Raw genomic sequence first — 12,568 nt, forward strand, 5'->3', positions numbered from 1 at the left:
GACACAATCGTTTCCCACATAATAGGCACAGTCTTCACCTTCCCTTTTACAGATGAGGTAAATGAGACCTGGAGAATTCATTCATTTATTCCTTCATTCATTCTATCGAATTGATTGAGCGCTTACTGTATGTAAAGTACTGTCCTTAGAGCTTGGGAGAGTACCCTAGAACAATAAACAGACACAATCCCTGACCACAGTGAGCTCACACGGACTTTGGAGTCAGAGGTCAGGGGTTCAAATCCTGGCTCCACCAATTGTCAGCTGTGTGACTTTGGGCAAGACACTTAAGTTCTCTGTGCCTCAGTTACCTCATCTGTAAAATGGGGATTAAGACTGTGAGTGCCCCGTGGGACAACCTCATCACCTTGTAACCTCCCCAGCGCTTAGAACATTGCTTTTCACATAGTAAGCGCTTAATAAATGCCATCCTTATTATTATTATTATTATTATTAAATGGGGAGTCAGGCGTTAATATACAGAAATAGAAAAAGAATGAATGAAAAAAATTGAGTGAACAAATCAATTACGGAGAGGGGAATTACCCACAGTCAAGAGCTGGAAACAGAGCTCTCTCCACCAGTTCCAACTCCTTTCCTTTCGCATGACTGTAGCCGTACAACTTTTCTTCCTGTTTCACAAGTCATATTATTTGATATTGTGTTTGACTCAATGAATGGATCGATGAATCCTAATCCTCCTCTACCTCTCAGCTGCCTTCGACACTGTGGACCACCCCTTCTCTTCAACATGCTATCCAACCTTGGCTTCACTGACTCTGTACTCTCCTGGTTCTCCTCTTATCTCTCCGGACATCTCTCAGTCTCCTTTGCAGACTCCTCCTCCCTCTCCCATCCCCTTACTGTAGGGATTCCTCAAGGGTCAGTTCTTGGTCCCCTTCCATTCTCTATCTACATCTCTGCCCCTGCTCTCTCACCCTCCCTTCAGGTTCGTGTCTCCTCCTGCCTTTAGAACATTTCCACCTGGTTGTCTGCCTTCCAAATGAGCTAGCGATAGGGTTAGTGAGAGGGTTAGTGAGAGGGTCTAGGCTTCGGCTTAGGTTAGGGTTAGAGCCAGGGTTCAGTTTAAGGTTAAAAATGTGGTTAGGTTTATTGGTAGCTTTACAGCTAAGGCCAAAGCAATGGCTAGCGATAAAGGAAGGGGTAGAGTCAGTATTAAGGCTGGGGTTTGGGCTGAGCTAGGCTTACGGTCACGGATAAGATTGGGGTTAAGGTTGCAGTTCATGTTAAGGTGAGGGCTACCAATAGTGGTAAGGCTAGTGTTAGTTTTATGGTTAAGGTTTTGACTAGGGCTAGGGCTAGGGTTCGGATTAGGGAAAGGTTTAGTTTAGGCCAGGGACTATCGTTACGGTTAGGGTTAGGGCTAGGCCTATGGCTTGTTTTAGGATTAGGTGAAAAAATGAGTTTAGGGTTGGGGTTTGGCTTATGGTAAGGTTTAGTGTTATAGTGAGGGTTTGCAGTGGGGCTAGAGCAAGGGGCACGGATAGGGTTAGCATAAAGTCAAGGTTTGGGCCTAGGTTTAGTGTTGGGGTTAGTATTAGGGCTCGTGCTACCAGCAGTTTTAGGGCTGCTGTTAGTTTTATGGTTAAGGTTTTAACTAGGGTTAAGGTTAGGGTTAGGATTAGGGAAAGTGTTATGTTAGTCCAGGGGCTAGGGTTAGGGTTAGGGCTTGGCTTATATGTTAATATGTTTAGGAGAAGTTGCTTAGGTTTGAGGTTTGGCTTATGGTTAGGTTTAGTGTTATGATTGTGGTTAGCAATTGGGCTACTTCTTGTTTTAGGGGGAGGGTTAGCGTTAGGGCTAGGCTTGGGCCTAGGGTTAGAGTTAAGGTTAGGGTTAGAGCTAGGGATAGGGTGATGGTTAGTTATACAGTTAGGCTTATTTTTAGCCTTAAGGCTAGCTCCAGGGTATTCGCTAGCATTAGATCTGGGGTAGAGTTGGTGTTGTGTGTAGGATTAGGGTTGAGCTAGGGTTACGGTTGTGGATAGAATTGGAGTTAGGGTTAGGGTTGGGGTTAGCGTAAGGGCTAGCAGTAGTGTTAGCTAGTTTTATGATTAAGGTTTTGGCTGTGGCTTGGGCTTGGGTCAGGGTTAGGGTTGGTGAAACGATTCTGATTAGGCCTGGGGCTAGGGTTATGGTAAGGGTTAGGACCAGGCCTAGGCTTTGTTTTACGTTTATGTGTAGAGATAGGATTAGGGTTGGGGGTTGGCTTATGCTAAGGTTTAGTGTTGTTAGGATTTGCAGTTGGGCTAGGGCTAAGGTTAGGGAGAGGGTTAGCATTAGGTCTAGGTTTGGTCCTAAGGTTAGGGTTAAGGTTAAGATTAGAAGTAGGGGCAGGGTTTGGGTTAGGGTTAGCCTAAGGATAGGGTTAGGACACCATCAATCGTATTTATTGAGCGCTTACTGTGTGCAGAGCACTGTACTAAGCGCTTAGTTAGGTCTGGGTTCGCTGTTAGGGTTAACGTTAGAATTAGCGTTAAGGATAGGGTTAGGGTTAGAGTTACCTTAAGATAGGGTTCGGGCTCTGACAACCCTGGACTTTTACATCAGCACTCAACCAACGCTTCAGTCCTTTTGTACTTCGTCATCCTCTAGGACATCATCCTACAGGTAAAATATAGTTTTTGTCACTCCTCCCATCTACATTGTCCAGTTCCTTGCGCCAGGGGCCATGTGTACTTAGGCCCTCCAACACCTCTAACTACACATTTCCAAAACAGTCCTCCTTCTTTTCGAATTCAAACCCTGTCTGGCACCAGCTTTTTTTATTGGTCTTTTTGTTTTTTCTTCTAAGGGTATCTCTTCATAAGTGCTTGCTATGTGCCAGGTACTGTCAATCAATCAATCAATCGATCGTATTTATTGAGTACTTACTATGTGCAGAGCACTGTACTAAGCGCTTGGGAAGTACAAGTTGGCAACATATAGAGAGAGTCCCTACCCAACAGTTGGCTCACAGTCTAGAAGGAGGAGACAGTCCTTGGCGCAAGAGTAGATTCAAGCTAATCTGGTTGGACACACTCCTGTACCACATGAAACTCTTCACCTTCCCTTTTACAGATGAAGTAACTGAGACCTTGATTCATTCATTCATTCATTCAATCGTATTGATTGAACACTTACTGTACATAAAGCACTGTCCTCAGAGCTTGGGAGAGTACTCTAGAAGAATAAACAGACACAACAAGACTCACAGTCTTCGCCTTCCCTTTAACAGATGAGGTAACTGGGGCCCTGAGAGCTCATTAATTTATTCCTTCCTTCATTCATTCAATTGCATTGATTGAGCACTTACTGTATGCCAAGCAAAGTCCTCAGAGCTTAGAAGAGTACACTAAAACAATGAACCTTGCCAACAGTGAACAGTCTAGTAGAAGCAGCGTAGCTCAGTGGAAAAGAGCACGGTCTTGGGAGTCAGAGGTCATGGTTTCTAATCCAGGTTCCGCCACTTGTCAGCTGTGTGACTTTGGAAAAGTCACTTAACTTCTCTGGGCCCCAGTTACCTCATCTGTATAATGTGAGCCTCATGTGGGACAACCTGATTACTTTGTATCCCCCGCAGCACTTAGAACAGTGCTTGGTACATAGTAATCCCTTACTACTAATAATGCTAGCATTTATTAAGCGCTTACTATTAGTAGTAAGTAGTAAGGGAGACAGGTGTTACTATACCGAAATAAAGAAGAAAAGAAAAAAATGAATCAATCAGTCATTTACAGAGTTTCCCACAAGGAGACAGAGTCAAGAGCTGGAATTAGAGCTGTCTCCACCAGATCCAGCTGCTTTCCTTCAGCATCACTGTAGATCGTATGAATTTTCTTCGTGTCTCACTAGTCTGAATTTTGGTGTTGTGTTTGAGTCAATCAATTGATCGATCGATGGATCAATCGTGTTGATTGGCTTCATTCTGGGGCTCGCAGCCTGTGGAAGAGGGTTAACACGTGGTTCATCCTCAGATTTACAGGTGTGGTAGCTGAGGCATACAGATTCCCAGGTGCCTGAGCCACGGTCACACAGCACAAAAGTGTCGCAACCGGGACCTGGTCCCAGGTTTGCCACACCCCAGCCCTGTGCCCTTTCCAACTCTCTTCGCTGCTTCTCGAGGGTGGTGCGAGGTTGTTTCGATGGCGACGGGGCTCTGGGAATCCAGAGGAGCCGGCCGGGGCCAGAAGAATCCGGGCAGCTGCCCTCCTGTGGCAACTCTGGAGTATTACATGGACGCTGAACCGATGCTTCTGTCCTTTTGTACGTCGCCATCCTCTATGAAGTTCTCCTACAGGGAAAATATATTTTTGTCTCTCCTCCCGTCTACGTTCTCCAGTTCCTTGGGCCAGGCACCATGTGTACTAGGGCTCTGTGACACCTCCAACTGCATGTGTCCAAAACAGTCCTCCATCTCTCCCAATTCGAAACCTGCCCCGGTATCTGCCTTTTTATTTGTCGCTTCGTTTTTTCTCTCTTCATTAAGGATTGTTATGTGCCAGGTACTGTCTTCGGCGCTGGGGTAGATTCAAGCTAACCTGTCCCAAATGAGACTCACAGCCTTCACCTTCCCTTTGACAGATGAGGTAACTGGGGCCCCAGAGAAGCAGCGTGGCTCAGTGGAAAGAGCCGGGGCTTTGGAGTCAGAGGTCCTGGGTTCAAATCTCGGCTCCGCCAATTGTCAGCTGTGTGACTTTGGGCAAGTCACTTCACTTCTCTGGGCCTCAGTTCCCTCATCTGTAAAATGGGGATTAATGTGAGCCCCCCCAGTGGGACAACCTGATCACCTTGTAACCTCCCCAGAGCTTAGAACAGAGCATGGCACATAGTAAGAGCTTAATAAATGCCCGAGAATTCATTCATTTATTCCTTCCTTCATTCATTCAATCGCATTGATTGACTGCTTACTGTATGCAAAGCACTGTCCTCAGAGCTTGGGAGATTACACTATAACAATAAACAGACACAATCCCTGCCCACAGTGAGCTCAGAGTCTAGAGGGAGAGTCAGGTGTTAATATGCACAAATAGATAAAAAAGGAAAGAAAAAATTGAATTGATAAGTCAATTGCAGAGAGGGGACTTGCCCACAGGGTGACATAGTCAAGACCCGGAATTAAAGCTCTCGTTACGAGATCCAGCTTCTTTCCTTTCGCATCACTGTAGATTGTACGACTTTTCTTCCTGTCTCACTGGTCTGAATTTTGGTGCTGTGTTTGACAATCAATCAATCGATCCTTCAAGCAATCATGTTGCTTGAGTAAATTCTCTGCATCTAACACTGTACTCAGTTTAGGTGGGAGTACAACTCAACAACAAAAGCGACACGTTCCTTGGCAACAGCGAGATTTGAGGGGGAGACAGACACTGGTAAGAATCAATTCATTGAGTGCATTCTCTGCATCGAGCACTGTACTCAGTTTAAGTGGGCGTACAACTCAACAACAAAAGCGACACGTTCCTTGGCAACTGCGAGCTTTCAGATTCGAGGGGGAGACAGATATTGATAGGAATCAATTCATTGCGGCTATAGACGGAAGGAGCTGGGGCTTGCAGGGAGAGGCTATGCGTGGCCGCAGAGCTGCGACAAGCCGTCATTTACCAGGCTGAATGTCAGCTACCCGAGCCTTCTGCGAGCCCCCAAAGGTCACGAGACCGGCCGTGGAGCACGGCGGGGTTCATAGTTCGTTAGGTGGAGGCGATCGCTGTCCAAAGAGAGCATCAGACTACGACTTCCTAAGATCTTTGGGGCTCGAGCCAGCACATGACCCTGCCACAATGCTTTCATTGACTGCTTTGTTGAATAGCCTAGGCTCCGTGGGGATTTGACAGAGAGCACCGGGTATTAAGGAGGGTTAACTCCCGTGGGAGCATCTTTGGGAATGCCTAGAACTGCTGCCCGAACCAGCGAGGAGTGGACTGATGCCAATGAAACCCCTCCCGAATTAAGGACCCGGTCTTCCATACATAGAGCCACTCAGTGCCATGGCCTTTGGTTGTGGGGTAAACTCTCCCCTGAGCGAATGTGATGAAAGGAACCCGATTTGGACTGAGTTTGCGATTTCTGTGTTCTCTGTGCTACACCTCACAGGGAGTGGGAGGGTCCACAGGACCCTGACACCAGGTTCTGGTTGACTGGGTTGGTGTTTGGCCTGAACTCCATGGGGTTCTGACGGAGAGAGCCAGGTACTAATGAGGGTGCACTCCTTGGGAAGGGCAAAGGGCAGCTACCTGGACCCGAATTAAGGGGGCCAACTCTCAGTGCCATGACGGTTGGTTGTGTGGTAAACTCTCCCGTGAGCGAATTGGATGAAAGGAGTCCGATTTGGACCGAGTTTGGGAACTTTGTGTTCTCTGCACTACACCTCACAGGGAGTTGGAGTAAATACTTAAAAAATACAATAATTACTATCAATCTCTATCGGAAAACGTTCTAAATAAACACCACCTTCCCTTCTTGCCTCGGTCCCATGGCCTCGGTCTCTGCCGCTGAGCACGCTGGGCATGATGGTTCGGAAGGTGGAGGAGACGCCAATCAAGAGAGAGAATCAAAGACTCCCAGACATTTTTGTGCCCCGATCTGCCACGCCACCTTCCCTCTCACCATGACACGGCCGGATTGTTTTGATGGGTGCCTGGGCTGGCATCTGTCACCTCGGCTTTCTCGAAGTTCTTTAGTTCAGTGATTACTCTTGGCCCATCACGGGTATGGGGACCGTATGACCAGAGCAGAGACAGCCTGCGTTCCGCATAGGGGCTCGCAGCCTGGGGAAGAGAGTTAACACGTAGTTTCTCCTCAGGTTTACAGATGCGGCAGCTGAGACACACAGATTCTAGAGTGTCTTGGACAAGGTCACACAGTAAAAAAGTGTCACAACCAAGACTTGGTCCCAGGTCTTCCACATCCCAGCTCTGCGCCCTTTCCAACTCCCTTCGCTGCTTGTCGTAGGTGATGCGAGCTTGTGTCGATTGCGGCGGGGCTCTGGGAATCCAGAGGAGCTGACCAGCACCAGACGAATACGGGAAGCTGCCCTCTTGTGGCAACACTGGAGAATTACATCGGCACTCAACCGATGTTTCAGTCCTTTTGTAATTCGTCATTCCCCATGACGTCCTCCTACTGGGAAAATACATTTTTTTTTGTCCCTCCTCCCGTCTACATTTTCCTGTTCCTTGAACAATGTGTACTAGGGCCATCCAAAATCCCCCAAGACCGCTCTCCTTCTCTTCCAATTCGAACCCTGTCCCGGAAACTGCCTTTTAATTGGTCTCTTTGTTTTTTTCCTCAACTAGTATTTTTTCATAAGTGCTTGCAGTATGCCAAGTGCTGTCTTCGGCGCTGGGGTAGAGTCACGCTAATCTAGTTGGACACACTTCTGTCCCACATGGGACTCCTGGTCTTCACTTTCCCTTTTACAGAGAAAGTAACTGAGGCCTCGAGAATTTATTCATTTGTTCCTTCATTCATTCATGCAATCGCAATGATTCAGTGCTTACTGTATAACGTTCTCAGAGCTTGGGAATGTATTCTATAAAAATCAACAGACACAATCCCCTCGAACAGCTAGCTCACAGTCTAGAGGGAGAGACAGACATTAATATATTGAAAGAGATAAAGAAGGAAAGAAAAAAATGAATCAATCGAATATTTACAGAGAGGGTACTTACCCACAAATTGAAATAGTCAAAAGCAAGAATTAGAACTCCTGGCACAAGATCCAGCCACAATCTTTTCACATCACTGTATATCTTACGACTTTTCTTCCTGCTTCACTTGTCTAAATTTTAGTGTTTTGTTTTTTGTTGTTGTGTCTGACTTAATCAATCACCAGCTTCTAGCATGTCAAGTGCTGTGAAACGTTTTCTGAAACGAAATGCCAAATGGGCTCTTTTGAAATTAGAAATGTTCTGGTCACCATACATCAGCAGCATAGTAACAGACAATATCTATCCAGATTCTAGCCTTCTCCTGAACATCCCAACACTACTTTACTCTTCTGTTTGGGCCAATTGTCTTTCATTTTGCAAAGTAAAAAATTTGCGTGAATGTGTTTTTCGCCATTGCATCAAGATAAATGGCATTGAAACCCCTTTAGCCCAAAACGTCATTATGGGCTGTGCTGGAAATTTCCAGAGTTTCATAATAGAGTAACATAAGATAGCTACACTGATCCCGGTCCGACAGGGTATATCTCATTATGTTTGTAGTCTTCTGCATGTTCATCTTTCGCCTGTTCTGTTTAAATATGCGAAAGAGTGATTCTGTCTCCTTTGTCAAATTGGCAGTCAAATTGACCATCTTCTCGAAGAGAGATTACTTGATGTGGTAGAATTTTGTTACTAACAAGCTCAAGGTTTTAGCAAATAGCACACGTAAGTACAAAGATCTTGTGTTGAGCAGTTTAAGCAGTTTAAGCCATTACACCAAAATATATATAGAATTCCTAGGAAGCTTAGTCCAACCACTCTGTGTGTATTTACAGTGTCTCTGTATTCTGCCATATTGCATCATGTTGTTTGAGTACAAACACCAATCAACACTCTCTAGTAAGATATGTGTGTTACGCTCTTCTAGAATTTTCAAATGGTCACGTCCATGTAGAGTACAAACAGTAACGGAAGGATAGCTACATTGTTCCTTGCTCTGCAGTGTTAGTCCCAGCAAGAGTCTAATTCTTCTGCACGTGTTTTTCTTCTTTCATCTGACTAGTTAAGAAAAGTGTGTGTTTCTTTTCATTTTGTAGAAGTCTCTTACAGTGACTCTCTTAGGGAGATTTCAATTGCTCAGTTTCATGTACAACAGCAATAAAGTAACAGAAAGTATCTACTCTAATCCTTGCCCTGTAAATTATAGCCTAACAAAAGTCTAGTCTTCTGGATGAGCTAATCGTCTTCTACTTCTTTATTAAAACAATTATTAGATCGAATATTCGGTCAACGTCACCCCTCTAGATCCATAACGCTTAATGGGATATTCATGAATCTTCAAATGTTCAATTCTAGGTAGAACAGTAATAGAGTAGCAGAAGATATGTACAATGAAGAATTCTAGTCTTCTGAATGTACGATTTGTTAAGACAAGTAAAAGACGGTGTTTTTCTCTCAATCACTTGCATTGAAACCCCTTGGCTAAAACTGCCAAAACGTCACTTCTTTAAATCTCAAATCTTCAATTATTCCGGTTAAGACTTAATGGGCTGTATATTATCAGCGTTCTGTAAAGCTCGCTTATGTTGAAACTTTTCTGGCACTAAAAGCTATATTGGAGAGTAAAGAAAGTTCAACTGCTCAATATGATGAAAAATATTAATACCAAAACAGAAGACGATTAAACTGATATTTTCACTGATTGCAGCCCTTCAGAAGTTTAGTGCTCCGCATGTATCAATTTTCTTCTATCATGACAAGTTAAATAACAAATTTAATTGAGTTTCTTTCAAGCCTGACAAGCTTGATGAACGCTATATTTCACCAAGGCCATATGAAGTGCTCTTCAAATTTCAAATGTTTATTTCCATTCATAATGCAAATACATATTAACAGATAGCTGCACTGATAAATGCCCCGCAGTGTTCAGTACCAAAGGAGCGCAGATTTAGTGTAATTTTTCTTCTAGCCTGCAAAATAAGAATGAAAATTTGGGTTTTCTCCATTCTGTAATATCACTTACATAAAACAACAATGGCATGAAATATTTAATAGCTTCATGAAATTTCAATTGCTGAGTTACATGTAACATAATATTAAAGAAATAGAAGAAACCTAAATAAAACTTTGTACTTTAGAATGCAGAATATTTAGGTGAATTGATTTTTGACTGCATTATTTTTCTTTTAACTTGCTAAGTAGAGACGTTGAATACGTGGATGGACTATGTGTTTCATACTAGTCAAAGCCATTTACGTTAAAACCCTTATAAGATGAAATATATGAATTCTCCTTTAAGTCCTGTACAGTGTATTACAGCGATATTGTAACTGAAGTGAAACAATATTACAACACGGCTTTCACGCTACAATGTTCAACAAAAATGGAATATAGTTCTGTGCATAAGCCCTTTTTGGTCTACTTTCCTGAGAGTCAATGTGAAATGTGAGTACATGTTTTTTCCATCTGCCCCAAAGTGAAATATGAGAGCTTCATGAAAATTTCAACTGTTTGGTTTACCATGTAAAGTTGTAACAGAGAAACAAAAGTTGTCTACACTTTGCATTGTAACATGCAAGACAAAAGAATCTTTTCAACGAGTACCATATTTTTTCTATCTTGCTAAGTAAGCAAGATAAATAAGAAGGTGATTGAATATGTGCTTTAGTCAATCACGTGAAAGCATCTCATGTTGAAAAATGCCATAGGAACTCTTGAAAATTCAAAAGCTCAGTTCAAAAACAATTAATGGAAGTGTCTGGATTGACACTTTGTCCACAGCAAAAAAAAAGAGTCTAGTCTTCTGTATAATTAATTTTCCCTCTATTCAGTATAGTCAGAGTAAAGGTGAAATGTGAATGGGCGTTTTCTCCATTCTGCAAAACTCAATCATGCTAAGAACACTTCGGCACGAAAAGCTAATTGTGAGTTTTATGACATTTCAGTTATTGAGTTTCAGTTCAAATAGCAGCTCAGAAATAGAAGAATCCTACAGTAAGGCTTTAACTGCATTATGCAGCGTACCAGTAGTTTATGTTCTGCTTGGAATGTCTTTGCTTTTATCTTGTTCTTTAAGCAAGTTTACAAAGGAAAGTTGTTTGCATGTGTATTGCTGTCAATCATATTTAAAGATACTTCCGTTTAAACTCGTATGACACGAAATGTCATACGAACTCAATTTGAAAATTCAAAGCTACATTTTCATGTAAAACAGTAAAAGAGTAACAGATGATATCTACATTGATCTTTGCCTCAAATTGTTCAGCACAGAACGAGTCATTTATCTTCTAGCCTGCTTAGAAAGAATGAGTGTTCTGATTGACCGTGCTTTTCCACCACCTTGTAAAAGTTACTTGCGTTGAAACCCCTCTGGCACGAAGATTCCTGCACTGTCAATTAAGAGTTTCTTCTTTTACTGATCATTTCCTTTCTATCGGGTAATTAAAATAAGACTATTGATTAAATATGTTTCTTTAAAGGTTCTCAAAGCCAATTGCACGAAACGTAAGGCACGAAATATCTAATGAACCATACTTAATATATATAAACTGTTTAGTTTCATGTTCAGCCACACAGTAACAGAAGTTATATATAATAAGTTTTGCTGCAAGGCATTTAGCACATAAGAAATATTGGCATATTTCTGAGTCATTTTTCTTCTAGTCGCTTAATTAAGACTGAAAGTAATGTGTGAATAGCCGTTTTCTTCATTCTGTAAAGCACTTCAGATGAAAGCTTTCTGACACAAAAGCAATTTGGGAGCTGCATGAATTCAATTTCAATTATTAATTTTCCTCCCTTCAGGAGTCTCAGTTTTTGCATTGTACCGTTTTTCATCTATGATGCTAAACAAGTAAAATAAGAAAGTAAAGTGACTAAGATTTTCTCTCATTCTTCTTACGAAATGAGAACTGCCAATATGAATTCTTCTTGATATATCAAAGTTTCAGATCTACGTACAGTAGTAACACTATAACAGTGACCTACACTGAAAACTGAACTACTGCGTTTTTTTACTAATTCTATAAGTAGCAGTAAACGTGCCTCTGGAACAAATGTGAGTTGCACGAAATTTCAACTCTTCAGTTCCATGTAAAACTTGTAGTATAGAGACATGAGCGGCTGATATTAATCACTGAACAGAGTATGCAGCCAGCTGCGTTCTAGTGTTCTGCACGGAAAATTTTTCATTCATCTTGTAAAGTGAGGAAGTGAAATAAGAAAATGGTCACCAGAGAACCCTGCGCTGCAAAATGTCTCTTTTAAGCTACTATTTTTTGCATTTACAATTTTTGTTCTATTTTGTGCTTTAATACACAAGTTGAGAATGTTTTTTCTTTCAATCCCTTGAAAACTATTTGCGTTGAATCTCGCAAAACATGAAATACCGCATGACCTCGCAAGATAATTCCTACAACTTTCAGCACAGAATCGTATTCTACCCTCCGAAATAAGAGTGATTACGCAGAGAGAATAAGCCTTTTCTTCATTCTGTAAACTCCCTCGAATTGAAAATGTTGTGGCAGGAAATGCTGAAATTTCAAGTGTTCATTTCCTCTTAAAATACTGATAGAAATTAGAAATAGTTACGCAGATATTTGGAAGTCAGTCAGGAGTCTAATTGGTTAATGCACCATTTTTCTTCTATACTACTAAGCAGTCAAGCTAAATAACAAATTATTTGTTTTTCCCTCAAAGTTGTTATAATCACGTGCGTTCAAACTCTAATGGTATGAAACTCCTTGACATTTCAAATCTCCACTACACTGATTCAGTGTCCATCACATGGAGAGCCTAGTCTTCTGCATGAGTAATTTTTCTTCTAGACCTAGAAAAAAGTGAAATTAAAAGTGAAGAGTGAATGGACGTTTTCTACATTCTGTAAAACAAAAATCGAGACCCTTCAAGTACGAAAAGCA

The sequence above is a fragment of the Tachyglossus aculeatus genome, chromosome X1 (genome assembly GCF_015852505.1).
Source record: "Tachyglossus aculeatus isolate mTacAcu1 chromosome X1, mTacAcu1.pri, whole genome shotgun sequence".
Classification (NCBI taxonomy): domain Eukaryota; kingdom Metazoa; phylum Chordata; class Mammalia; order Monotremata; family Tachyglossidae; genus Tachyglossus; species Tachyglossus aculeatus.